Genomic DNA, 15,073 nt, shown 5'->3' on the forward strand with positions numbered 1-15,073 from the left:
CCAACTCTCATTTGCCCTCTTTTTCACCTCTTGCACCTTTCTCTTGACCTCCTGCCTCTCTCTTCTCTTTCACTAACAATCTTATTTCTTTATCCACCACTCACTACCCTTTCTGTATATAAATATATATATGTCATGCTTGGTTACTGTACAGTTTTACTTTGTTGCAACACTACTTTAGGTCCGAGTTGTGTTCTTGTCCTACTGAGATCGATGTCCGGGTTTGCCAGATACACAATCGAAGTACTGGTTAGTTGCTCGTCTGTCAGTGTGCGTGGCCCCTCCCGTCCCACTGGCCCTCAGCACGTGCATGTAATTGTTCCCTCTGGAGTATATGATGATCCATCGTTGTTGTTATCTTCCTCCCGGATTATATGCTTTACTATAGTACATCCTTATATTGATATCCATATATTAGGATACTGCGACTAGGCTCTGGCAGACAACCTGGTCATAGACCATCAGGTTTTCTGTTATCTGTCCTTCCTATGTACTGCCCTCCAGCAGATAACCTGGTCATAGACCATCAGGTCTTCTGTTATTTCACTTCGTCATATGTTCCCTTCTTCCCGTATTCCATGTACTCCTGTACTGTGACAACCACATCCCTGTACCACAAGCCTCACCATCATCACCTTCACTAACCATCACCACAACCCCGGCTGGCCAAGTTCTCTCTCGCATAACTAGTTATCCTTCATTCATCCCATTCCTCTCTCTCTCTCTCTCTCTCTCTCTCTCTCTCTCTCTCTCTCTCTCTCTCTCTCTCTCTCTCTCTCTCTCTTTCTCTCATTGTAATTATCTACCTGTCCTTCTATACGGTCATCTATTTCTCAACATTTTCATTTAACAGTTTAACTCAGGTTTTTCTCTTGTCGCTGCCTCCAGTTGTCTGTCTATCTGTCTGTATGTCTGTCTCGTCCAGTACATCACATACGAGTTTGTGACGCGTCCTCACGCGAATTATGTTTATATTATGATGACGTGTCAATGCACTACATTAAGTTGCTTGAGGTGACGTCACAAGTGAAGAGTCACATTTATCCGTCCACATTACCCTGCTACTGGAAGCAGGAAAGCCCTCACACAGCATGGGTTAGAAAGTACACCTTGGTAATACCAGGACTCCCTCTAATAAGGAGGTTCTGAGGTTATCATAAATAGATTAGCTAACTCAAAGTATATATAACTCTAGATAGACAGATAGATAGATAGATAGATAGATATGCAGGAAGGCAGATAGACAGACAGATGAATAGACAGATGAACAGATAATGTGAGATATCTGTTTATGTGCTTCAGGGAGAGCGTTTTACACTTGTGTTGCTCCCTCCGTGTGTGTGTGTGTGTGTGTGTTCTGCTCGATATAGCGGGGACATTTGCAGGTCCTGCTGGACATAATGGCTACATAAGCAGGTCCTACTGGACATAATGGTGACATTAGCGGATCCTACTGGACATAATGGTGACATTAGCGGATCCTGCTGGACATAATGGTGACATTAGCAGGTCCTGCTGGACATAATGGTGACATTAGCAGGTCCTGCTGGACATAATGGTGACATTAGAAGGTCCTGCTGGACATAATGGTGACATTAGCAGGTCCTGCTGGACATAATGGTGACATTAGAAGGTCCTGCTGGATATAATGGTGACATTAGCAGGTCCTGCTGGACATAATGGTGACATTAAAAGGTCCTGCTGGACATAATGGTGACATTAGAAGGTCCTGCTGGGTATAATGGTGACATTAGCAGGTCCTGCTGGACATAATGGTGACATTAGCAGGTCCTGCTGGACATAATGGTGACATTAGCAGGTCCTGCTGGACATAATGGCGGCATAGCGGGCCTTCGGGTTGGTATGGGTGGGTGGCGGGAGAGCTGGTGTACGTAGGCCACACGCCCGATGCCTGCCTGGCTGGCTGGCTGGCTGGCTGCGCGCTAATACTGGCCCTCCTGACGATGCCAGTTAGGAATTACCACTCACTCTGATCAAAGACCCGGATGCATCAATAATTTGGCGCGCATAATATGCTTAACGCAATTTTGCTGCTGAGGCTAATGATTCACTGATTACCACTGTAATTACCATTTTTTTTTTTGTCTTTTTTGAAGCGTTAATGCGAAATGGAATTAGAGGTGGCTATCTCACAGTGATGAAATGCCTTAAGGTCCGTTCTTCCTCACAGTTCAGGATGTGGTGGAGTATTCTCTTGTTCCGACTGACGTGTGTTATACCTGATGGTCGGTATTCACTTGACAAGGTCACTCTCAACCCTCACAGGCCTACCACAACCACTCACAACTCTCCAGGTTGTACATAACTAACGCCAATAACATAAGGATGACCAACGCTATAATGTCTAATTCATCACCAAACTCTTGATTAATTCCTCGAGCGCGAAGGTACGACCCCTGGGTATGATGGCCTGACCTCTGACCTGACACTTAAAGGTGTCAGGTCAAAGGTCAAGCCGTCATACCCGAGGGTCGTGGCGTCGTGCGCAAGGTTTATACAGTCGTTTTCAATAGTCGCACCGACGTGTTCAGCAGCTCTACCATCGTACGCAAGGGTCGTATCGTCGTGATCAAGAGTCGTACCGTCGTGCTCAAGTGTCGCACCGTCCTGCTCAAGTGTCGTACCGTCGTGCTCAAGTGTCGCACCGTCCTGCTCAAGTGTCGTACCGTCGTGCTCAAGTGTCGTACCGTCTTGTTCAAGGGCAGTTTTATAATCCACGATCCTTCCCATTCTCAGCTCCGTAACAAACTTGTCTTACGTCTGGTTCCTGGTTAATAGACTCACTACCATCGTGTTTGGGTTAAATCTGTGGTATCTCTTAATAGCTTAGAAAACTGGAGAACCCAGTATGCAAGAGAGGGTATGAGATGAATTCTACAACCGTGTGATAACAACAGGTCTTGAACTACAGAAATAAGAGAAGATAATGACGTAGATTTGTGGAAAGCCATATTAAGGAATGGCTCTGGCCTGGAAGTGTGGTTGGAGATATGGAGCCAAATGCAACCTGAAACACAATGAGACACCTGTCACCAGCCGGAGCCTGTGTGACATTATGACTGAGTGATTTCCGACGTGATTATGCCGCTGGACTACATACCCTCCAAACCTCCTGCATTACTGATGATTTTAAACCCAGCTACAAACTTCTTCCGAATCATTGCTACATTAACCAATGATTACTATCATTCCGGGAAAAAAGACTACGTGGTATAGCGGTTAGTGTTCCTGCCCGTGACGCATTCACGGGCCGCCCAAGGGCCAGCGCATAGGCTCGAATCCTGGTTGCGGCAGTCGGTTCACAGTCAACCCAGCCGTTGATCTACCCTAGTGGTTGGTCGATAAAGTGGGTACCTGACTCAGGTTAGGATATATAAAATATAATCATTGTAGTCTGAGGTTTACGAAGTTATGTAGTCAGGGTGAGGACTGGGGGGTCCTTTGTTCCTGTCTAGCTCAGGGTCAGGTTGGGTCCAACCTGCTCTCCAGAGGTTAGGTCTTCACGTGAGAACATATGAGCAACTTTCATCAGTGAAGTCTCGACCTTCTGGTACTCCTCAGTGCATACTTAATCCACGTCATCCAAACGTGATGGGTACAAGCTACAGTCACCATACCTGTGTGAATCAGTCAGTTATCTCTTCAAGATCAACCTCTTGATCACGACAGTACGATTGTTGTGCACGACGTTGCAACCTCTTATGCACGACGCGCGACTCTTAAGAACGATGTTACTAACTTTGGTTATGATGACCTATCCTCTGCCTTGACCCTTACAGGTCGGGTCAAAAGTCAGGCCATTATACCCAATGATCGCACCGTCGTGCTCAAGGGTCGTACCGTCGTGCTCAAGGGTCGTACCGTCGTGCTCAAGGGTCGTACCGTCGTGCTCAAAGGTCGCACCGTCGTGCTCAAAGGTCCTTCTGTTGTGCTCAAGGGTTTGATCGTTGTGTTCGAGCATTTTGCTATCGCATTCAAGATTTAAACACCTTACAAAGGCCAATTACGTCTTGTTACATCTGACGGACATTATCAGAAATCAAGTACGACTTACAAGTTAAGATGTGGGTGAGGCTATGTTGCCAGGATATAACAACTCCTTCAACTTCTTGTAAACATTTAAAACTAGCGATTGTGAGGTTCACGGGAACCTTATAGTCGAGAACGGAAAGACTTTACACTTTACACCTTCGTCAGTAGAAGAAATAATGAAGGTCTACTGATAAAAAATGAAAATCATCGCATTACAAACTGCAGTCGAACAATTGATTTTCATATTCATAGATACGATGCAACAATTGCAATAAAGACAATTTTCTCAACATGTTCTCGGTTAATTTCCTTTGCTAAAGTGCAACTGCAAGAATTTTCCTTGTGGCTTTTATCATGATCCCGTCTTGAAACTCTGGGAAATGGGCGGTGAGTAACCAGTGTTCCATAATTCTAGAGGAACTGCTGCGTATTATCATTCGATCTCCTTTCCCACATGATGCACGTCCCAGATGTCACATAACTTCTTATAAACTATTATGGGTTATCTTCCTATTTCCGTTATGGCGGGCAATGGACAGTAATTACCTCATATATTCAGTATATTTACATCACGTAACATCAACTTTGTTGGCGAGACAGACAGGAGAGCGATGTTTTCCTCCGGATGTTCAGTAGAGCAGGTAAGGTGAGCAACATCCCCTGGGCTGACTGTAGCCACAACCCTCTCTATCCTTAGCCTCATCACTGTGGCCACACCACCCAAGCTCAGGATATGCTCTTGCTTGGGAAAGGAACTGTAGAAGGATTCCGATCTCCAACATGTGTTTTCTTCAATCGGTCATGTCCTTCATACACAGTGGTATCAAACAAGAAAAACCATTTACTTTGTCCATGTTCAAAGCTCCGGTCATGGATAAAGTTCTCCACTGTGGTCAGGCCTGAATGAAATTCGTCAGGGTTGAAATTGTACGTCAGCAAAAAGATCAATTTGTACTTGTTAGGAAAGACACCAGAGTATAAAACATTCCAAAGCTAAGTTGTGGAGTGGAAGAAACAGACATCACAACTACCCACCCCTGAATTGCTAACGTCCTCATTGTCATCATGTGATTCTGTGGCTTGTATAGTGCCACCATGTCGAATTAGTGGCGAGGCACACAAGGAGGTCGAGCTCTTCATTACGAACAGTGGTTAGATTTGTTTCATAAGTGTACATATTCAGCACAACAGTGTCAAAAGGTATAGATGTTTAATAAAATACCTTTATTGTAAAACTGTATATGATCTATATACCTTTTACAGATATTTGTTTACATACTAGAACAGGATGATAAATGTTTCTTTAATTGTTTGATTGTGTATGTGGAAAATATACCAATAAATGTTGTTCTATGAAATGTATTACTAAATGGGTTGATGCGTTGCAATGAGGGCTGTTCCCAAAGGTCTTTATGAACCAAAATATGAACTGCACAAAAATTCATTTCCTCTTAAACTGCACGTCATCAAAGACTGAAAACCGCAAACTGATGCGCATACGATGAATACGATTTCATAAACAAATACCCGTATTGTGTATAGAAAATATATATATTGATGGTTGTATTGGATCACAAATACTCACGAACAGGAAGCTCTTACCCACGTATACATGAAATGTAGATTGACAAGAATACACACAGAACACACGGTTGTTCTGGATGTCAGGCTTCAAATACAACAAGGCAGCTGAGGATACAATATATCTAACATGACTAAATAAAGAAACAGACTTATGAGAACCTATCACAAAAACAAGTACACAGACAGACAGACAGAAAGACAGACACACACACACACACACACACACACACACACACACACACACACACACACAATGTTTCATCCTTAACAACAGTAAGTAACAGAAATCTTGCCACGGAGGAATTCCATCAAAAGACTAAAAAATCGGATGGTACATCAATGTATGTCTGAGAGGTTATCATCTCTTGAGAATCTGTCGCAATGAATATCCCCCACACCAGGTTCTCAATATCCCCCACACCAGGTTCTCAATATCCCCCACACCAGGTTCTCAATATCCCCCACACCAGGTTCTCAATATCCCCCACACCAGGTTCTCAATATCCCCCACACCAGGTTCTCAATATCCCCCACACCAGGTTCTCAATATCCCCCACACCAGGTTCTCAATATCACCCACACCAGGTTCTCAATATCCCCCACACCAGGTTCTCAATATCCCCCACACCAGGTTCTCAATATCCCCCACACCAGGTTCTCAATATCCCCCTCACCAGGTTCTCAATATCCCCCACACCAGGTTCTCAATATCACCCACACCAGGTTCTCAATATCACCCACACCAGGTTCTCAATATCCCCCACACCAGGTTCTCAATATCCCCCACACCAGGTTCTCAATATCCCCCACACCAGGTTCTCAATATCCCCCTCACCAGGTTCTCAATATCCCCCACACCAGGTTCTCAATATCACCCACACCAGGTTCTCAATATCCCCCTCACCAGGTTCTCAATATCCCCCACACCAGGTTCTCAATATCACCCACACCAGGTTCTCAATATCCCCCACACCAGGTTCTCAATATCACCCACACCAGGTTCTCAATATCCCCCACACCAGGTTCTCAATATCCCCCACACCAGGTTCTCAATATCACCCACACCAGGTTCTCAATATCCCCCTCACCAGGTTCTCAATATCCCCCACACCAGGTTCTCAATATCCCCCACACCAGGTTCTCAATATCACCCACACCAGGTTCTCAATATCACCCACACCAGGTTCTCAATATCCCCCACACCAGGTTCTCAATATCCCCCACACCAGGTTCTCAATATCACCCACACCAGGTTCTCAATATCCCCCACACCAGGTTCTCAATATCACCCACACCAGGTTCTCAATATCCCCCACACCAGGTTCTCAATATCACCCACACCAGGTTCTCAATATCCCCCACACCAGGTTCTCAATATCACCCACACCAGGTTCTCAATATCCCCCACACCAGGTTCTCAATATCCCCCACACCAGGTTCTCAATATCCCCCTCACCAGGTTCTCAATATCCCCCACACCAGGTTCTCAATATCCCCCACACCAGGTTCTCAATATCACCCACACCAGGTTCTCAATATCCCCCACACCAGGTTCTCAATATCCCCCTCACCAGGTTCTCAATATCCCCCACACCAGGTTCTCAATATCACCCACACCAGGTTCTCAATATCCCCCACACCAGGTTCTCAATATCCCCCACACCAGGTTCTCAATATCACCCACACCAGGTTCTCAATATCCCCCTCACCAGGTTCTCAATATCCCCCACACCAGGTTCTCAATATCACCCACACCAGGTTCTCAATATCACCCACACCAGGTTCTCAATATCCCCCTCACCAGGTTCTCAATATCCCCCACACCAGGTTCTCAATATCCCCCACACCAGGTTCTCAATATCACCCAAACCAGGTTCTCAATATCCCCCACACCAGGTTCTCAATATCCCCCACACCAGGTTCTCAATATCCCCCTCACCAGGTTCTCAATATCCCCCACACCAGGTTCTCAATATCCCCCACACCAGGTTCTCAATATCACCCACACCAGGTTCTCAATATCACCCACACCAGGTTCTCAATATCCCCCACACCAGGTTCTCAATATCCCCCACACCAGGTTCTCAATATCACCCACACCAGGTTCTCAATATCCCCCACACCAGGTTCTCAATATCCCCCACACCAGGTTCTCAATATCACCCACACCAGGTTCTCAATATCACCCACACCAGGTTCTCAATATCACCCACACCAGAGTTCCGAGTATTTCACCCTAGCGGTGCTGTGTGGGTCTGGCTGAGGGTACCGGCCAGACCTACAGAACAATGGTCAATATCGAGAGGTGACTGATAATGATCAGAGAATTCAAGGAAGGAGATAATGATTAATCGACACGTGCATTATGTCTGCCACATGAGCGTACCACAGACCGTGGTCACACATACGTTCATGAAGAACTGACGATAAAAACCAGAACAGTTGGGGCCACTCATTGTATGGAAGGTCGAGGATATTTCCTTACTTTGAAGTCACCTCTTCCATCCACAGTGACTTACCCTCACTTACTTCTTATGTGAGGATTTGTTTACATTTCTAGATGGCCCGCTCCTCACTCTTTCTTACAGTAAACTTCTCAAAATATTTCCCCAGCTAACAACTCTTATTACGTTAGAACTAACTAGATTTTCAGGGATTTTCTTTGCTTCAATCTGCTGGGAACTTGTCTCTAGTTTAGACTGTGATATACCATCAAATTATCGATAAAGATCTAACTCATGTACAGAAGCAGTCCCTTCATTTCCTTTGTATACTTTTTCCTCAGACCTTCTGTACAAGGTGTCCTTCTGTACAAGGCGCCCCTCATATTTCTGCTTACTAAAAATCTGTCAGAATCGTCAGTATAACTTTCACATTTATTTGAAGAAAAACAATGATGAAATCCTCTGATGTTTTTTGAAAGCTCCTGTTTCCTTCGCACTGCTCTCTTATCTCTTCCGCATTGCTTTGTTGTCCACTCCATAGTGCTTTGTATTCTCTTTTATAATACTTTGTTATCTTCTTTATACTGCTTTGCTATCTTTATATACTCTCTTATCTTTCCTTCATTGATTCCTTATCTTCTCTACAATCTTTTTCTACCTCTTCCACTTTGTTTCCTAGTCTCCTCTACACTACTTCTTTATCTCGTCTACAATGTTCTTCTGTATCCCCCACACTCCTTCCTCACTTCTTCAGGAGGAATCAGGTGAAAGATCTTCGAATCTCTCTCGAGCTTTCAACAAATCATCTCTCAGATCCTGGCGAAGCATCTTACACGGACAGTTTCCCATATGTCTTTCATCTTATCTCCTACGCCCGGCACCGCCGTCACTCACACGTGACTCTTTACGTTTTCAAACAATCTTGAGATTTGTTTACCTTATGAATTCAAACTTCCAGTGCGACATGCAATCCTCGACGGTCGTATGTGAGTGCAGATGGTCCACGCCCGTCTGTCTCAATAAACACGAAATGTCTAACACAGTCAAATGATGAAATAATGAAATTTAAAGGAAACAACATCAGTGTACCAAAGATTATGGGAAACAAGAACACTCATCACTAGAAGGCAACAGTTCCTTCCTAGAGAGAGAAATAATCAGCTTGATAAGAAATATGTACTTTACATAGACACAAAATTTCTAACACAAAGTCACCGTCTGTATGATGCACATAATGCTGAAATAGCAGAAGAAATAGCAAATATTCTAAAGTCATGTAAGAAACAAGAGAGTCATTGCCTACTCAACTGGTCCATTATCTACGGAAAACGGCGGCTACGTTAACTTAGATGAATCTATGGCAAAGATTTTGAATGATTTATCTTCTTTTTTTTTTTTTATAAATGAAGACACAACTCGTCTTTTACCTCAAGTTCCGTTGCTATTGAATGATGATTATAGCTTACACAGTTAAGCGATCAGCTTTAAAAGGTATGAAAGTAAATAAAATGGCAGGTCTTGATAATTCGTAACCAAAAACACTGAAGGAAGCTAATATTGAGAGAGTTAAGCCCTAGACTGCTCTTTCCTAGAAGACTTACTAAAGAGAAATTCTCTTGAGATCAGAGGTTTAACAACATAATACAGGTATTCAAAAGTGGTCGCAGGTTCCTGCCCTGATAGTATCATCCAACTAACCCCGCGTTGGTAATTGTTAAACATGAGCATTATCCACCACCAGATTGTAAGTAATTTCAGATGCAATCATTCACGTCTGACATTCTCTGCTTGGTTGCTTTTATATGATCAAGGAGATTGATGTCAACTTTTAGGTTTATATAAAGTATTCACTAAATTCCCCCACCAAAAGTTACAAGCAAAATTTTAGTCACACGGCGCAGATGGTGATTTTGCCCGCTCGTTAGATAATTGGTTAAATGACAGACAGATATATTTAAAGGGATAAAACAACACAAAGTTAAACGAAAGGAATAGATACTTCAAACAAGTAGTAAAGGAAAGACTTTGACAGGTATTCCAATCATGTCATGAATTTAGGAAGTTGACGAAAATAGCAACTTAGGTAGAAAAATAAGATTGCACAGAGGGTAAAATGTCAATACTTAAACCTCAGTAAAAACGGATGCAATAAGTAAAACAGAGGAAAAAGCAGAGACATTCTGAGGAGCAGCCGAAAGAGACATATCTAAGTACCCAAAGAAAACTGTCAAGTCATAGTCGTTGCTTTGGAAAGATGAGCGGCCACATCAAATAGGGAATCAAAGCAAAGACACAGACAGAATAACTAAGTAGGTATATCTACCATAGGATCAACCATGAGAGAGAAGTGGTCACAGTAGAAGTATGTAAACAGGCACCTCATACAGACATACACAGACATGTAACCAAACCAAACATATCTAGACACGTAAACAAAGGAAACCAAAGAGGTTACCATGGGAGAGATATTGTGACAGAAAAGTTATATTCATTTAAAGAAAAGGTAGCCAAACTTACCGACGGGCAAACAAAAGCTCATGCACAGACAGACGGTCAAAACTCACATACAGACAGGCTAAGTACGTCCTCTGATGGTTGCTTAAAAACCATATACAGGTGGAGTTAAAACTCGTGAATAGAGACAGGAAGCCAAAGGAGACATATTTAAACAAGCAGCCAGAGTCAGCCAGCCAACCAATCGTCCAGGGAAGCCTGGGAAATGGGAACAATTTCCAACACAAGGGATAATCCCCACAGCACTGTTGATGACTGGGGTCGCCAGGTGAGGGATGGGGGCCCTCAGGGGCCGGGGGCACCCTCTGCCTTGCGGTCTGGGGGCCCTCACAGCCCTCGTATGTGTATGAGTGTGTATATGTATATATGTGTGTGTGTGTGTGTGTGTGTGTGTGTGTGTGTGTGTGTGTGTGTGTGTCAGGCTACACACACACACACACACACACACGCACACAAAGTAGATTGTGACCACAATATGTCAGCGTGACACCACAAGGAACGTTGCCACAGCTCGTGTTGCCGTCACAGAGGAAAGCCAGGGGAATTGCCATACTGCAGAGCCCCGGTAATTTATGGACAGCGTCGGAGGTCAGAGGTCACCTTCACAAAGGCTCACAGCTTGGGTCAGGGGTCACCTGCAGTGGGTAGGTGTTGGTTGCTCTCCAGAATGTTACTGGTCACTAATGTCTCTTCAGACACTCCTGGGTGAAGGATGTCTTACAGACAGGGATGTACCGAGGAGGGTACTCTTAAATTCCCTAAGCACGACGGTACGACCCTTGAGCACGACGGTTCGACCCTTGAGCGCGATGGTACGACCCTTGAGCACGACGGTGCGACCGTTGAGCACGATGGTACGACCCTTGAGCACGACGGTACGACCCTTGAGCACGACGGTAGGAATCTTAAGCGGGATGATGACCTGGCTTTTGACCTGGTCTAAAAGGGTTGTGCCAGAGTCTCTTCTTCCCTACGTAAGGTTCCTACCATCGTGCTCATGGGTCATACCTTCGCGGTAAAGGGTATAAGATAAAATATCCGGGCACCCATAGGATCAAGGAGGCTGTTTAGATCAGTCGCTGACCAGATACAGGTGTTAGTTTTCATTATCTTGATAAACTTGGCGTAACTCGTGGCTGCCATGATGTGATGGTAGAGATAAGACGCACTCTAAGGTGAAGGTTCCCTGATCAAGTTTATAACCTCGTGAGGCCAGGGAACATGATATTGAAGACATATGATTTCTATGTCAAATAGAAATCTGTTGCGTTAGGATCCAGTAGCGAAGAATCTGTGTTAAACCTCTGAGGCACCTCACTAAAATTCTCTTGACAGATTACATTTCAATCAGTGCCCTTCCGTCCGGCCACACGGTGATGCCAGGGGTTTCTTCTCTCAGTCTCCACAGCCTCGGGTAACCAGACTGAATGTTACTCATCGGCTATGTATCAGGAGACTCGATACTTGGGAACCAGACTACAACACAGAAAACTGATCAGATTTTTGGTCGATGCGAATATAGAAACACTTCGGCTGTACAGAGTCGTAAGTGTTTACGTCTCACCTTCCACTCTTATTAATATGATCAAAATAAATAAGAAACCTGAGCCAGGATTCTGCGTCTTGAATGGCTTAAGATTATTCGTGTTGACAAGATTGTGTCACCTTAGAATCAGGTTAATCTACTGAGGTTAGCCTAATGTGTCTTATAGTCACTCTTGGAACTAAGATTTTCTCCGGAGAATTTTTTTGAAGCAAACAAGAATATATTTAACAGACAGTTGAGGGAGAGGAGGTTTACACTGGAGGACAGCAACATCTTTTTATAAAAAGTCGTGCTATCATGCTGTTCCTGGCAGTGGAGTGCACGAAGAATAGGTTCAGAAAATAGATCCCAGTTTCCCGGCGACCAGGAGAGGTGTATGATGAGACACAAGTGGTAAGTGGAGGACAATATTGCCAGAAATAGCTTTTGTCTCGTATATTGATCCATGAAGCTGCCAAGTTCTAAATCGAGACCACAGAATGTCTCTTTTCAGACGGACGACAGTCGTCCTGCGTCAGTGCTCAGAGAAGAATAGACACATCTTCAGGTTACCTACTCTGAGGATATGTCCATGAATGATTTTCTAAGTAAGCGACCACTTTACCTGTGTGGGCCCTGGGTGTGTGAGCCCTAGGTGTGTGGGCCCTGGTTGTGTGGGCCCTGGTTGTGTGGTCCCTGGTTGTGTGGTCCCTGGGTGTGTGGGCCCTGGGTGTGCGAGCCCCTGGCTGTGCAAGCCCCTGGGTTTGCAGGCCCCTGGCTGCTGACACATCAAACACTGACGCTTTCCTAATCCTCCACGTCCAGGAGGCAAGCACAGTTGCCACTGAGCTGCGGTCTGAGGCTCTGGAAGGGAACTGCAAAACCCTGAGCGCAAATTCCGAAATGGCATGTTTTCTTGCTAACTGTAGAAGTTTATGTTATCAGTCCAAACCAAAAATGGGTTTGCTTGCTCCATTCTGGAGAGGGAGAGGGAATTGACATGACTACACGGACGAGCATGGTATCATGCCACTATCTGCAGGGTAAGAGCCTCACGTCTCTCGTAAGGATCAGCTTTCAACAATGTCTTCATGAGTCTCAACGTTGTCTGTCTTCATCAGGCACGACAGTGTCTTTATTAGTCTAGATTTCAAGGAAGTCAGTAATGGCTTCATCCTTGTTTTGACACGATTCTTTCTTAACACCGTCCAGAATAATCTACATTTAACTGAAAACTCATCAATCGACTAAATCCTTCCACGTCATATCCTTATACTGAGGTTATCGAGGAAATGTCTTACCCTGAGAATGATACCAAGTATTGCAGGTAATACTTCACGGGATTTATAGCCCAAAAAACTTTTGTTATAAAACTGAAATACAACATAATGAAACTCTTCTGTCCTTGAAATAATCATGAAAAGCATCTCATAATGCTCCCCAAAGCCAACAGATACCTAATAGAACGAAACAAATTGTCAAAAGATTCTTTGAATAGTATACTACATCCTTAATGAGCCCTAGTCAATATTTCAGTTCTAAAATCACATTCGCCATGAAAATGAATAGTACTTATACTTAGGTTATCAAAGAAATCTGTTACCTTGAGACAAATGCCAAAGTGATTATTGATCAGCGATCTTGTTTGTTCTTTGACGTGGAATGTTTCGTCAGTGTTGTGAAGCAACATTAAACTTCTTCCTAGAAGTTAAAGACGTTCGAAAGGTTTGGTTAACAGTATGGACTGGATACAAAGGTTTGGTTAACAGTATGGACTAGATACAAAGGTTTGGTTAACAGTATGGACTGGATACAAAGGTTTGGTTAACAGTATGGACTAGATACAAAGGTTTGGTTAACAGTATGGACTGGATACAAAGGTTTGGTTAACAGTATGGACTAGATACAAAGGTTTGGTTAACAGTATGGACTAGATACAAAGGTTTGGTTAACAGTATGGACTAGATACAAAGGAAGATCTTGGGTAGTATGAAGCTACTTCACTCATATGAAACAGACAAATAAAATGCCTACATATATTCTTTTTTTTAAAGATTAAGTTTCTGAGCTGAATCATCTGATGTAGAATACGACCTAACTCGTAAGTATATGGACATTGAAGACCAACATAACAATGAAAGCAATGAGCCTCCTGGACATGAATGTACGACCCTTGAGAACGACGGTATGACCTCTAGATATGATGATGACCTGTTATCAGACCTGTTGTCTCTTAGGGTTAGATAAGAGGCTTGGCCTTTTGTACCCAAGTGTTGTACCGCTATGATCAAGGGTCGCGCCGTTCTTCATCGCACTCCGGGTGATAAAGGGTTGTGGAAGTATCAGGAACCAGATGGAGAGACGAGGATACTGAATTCAAGGACAGATGATCTGCCTCAGGTGTGTGTGTGTGTGTGTGTGTGTGTGTGGTGGACAACATCTGCAGCGGAGCCGACGTGGACGTCAATACAGACACCTGAGCTCGGCTTATAGCCCAGTAGAGTGTGCCGTGCACCTGGGTTACCCTAGCCCACCACAACAACAGGAGTCGGCTCTGCCACTCTCTGACCAAGGTCATGTCATCAAGGTATTTATAACCTGTGTGGCCTTACCGATGTGTGACCTGAATGATGAATGCCTCACTAGGCAGAAAACTGGATTTCATTATCAGTGATTACGATGTCTGAGATCAGTGGATAGACATTTTGTCATATAAAAACATTGAGAAACTATACAACCATGTCTTTGTGAATAATTTCTTGCATTATTATAAGCACAGGATTCGTCTCTTCGTTAATCTTATCTGACTATCTATCAAATGAACTTCTTTGGCTGATGAAGACTAAAGGTATAACTCGTTTGCTGAGAGACAGTCAGCTGGCTGGGGAATGTGTCTCCAAGGTTTCATTTAGTTACATTACAGGTTCAAAACGAGTGTGTGAATCCCTCCGGC

The 15,073-nt window shown here is 44.0% G+C and overlaps 1 protein-coding gene across 1 annotated transcript in view; it reads left to right on the forward strand.

The window, feature by feature from the left end:
- Positions 1-15,073, forward strand: part of LOC139749711 (uncharacterized) — a 77,670-nt gene that overhangs the window by 43,257 nt on the left and 19,340 nt on the right. The window lies entirely within an intron of this gene.

Source organism: Panulirus ornatus, chromosome 8, assembly GCF_036320965.1.
Source record: "Panulirus ornatus isolate Po-2019 chromosome 8, ASM3632096v1, whole genome shotgun sequence".
Lineage (NCBI taxonomy): Eukaryota > Metazoa > Arthropoda > Malacostraca > Decapoda > Palinuridae > Panulirus > Panulirus ornatus.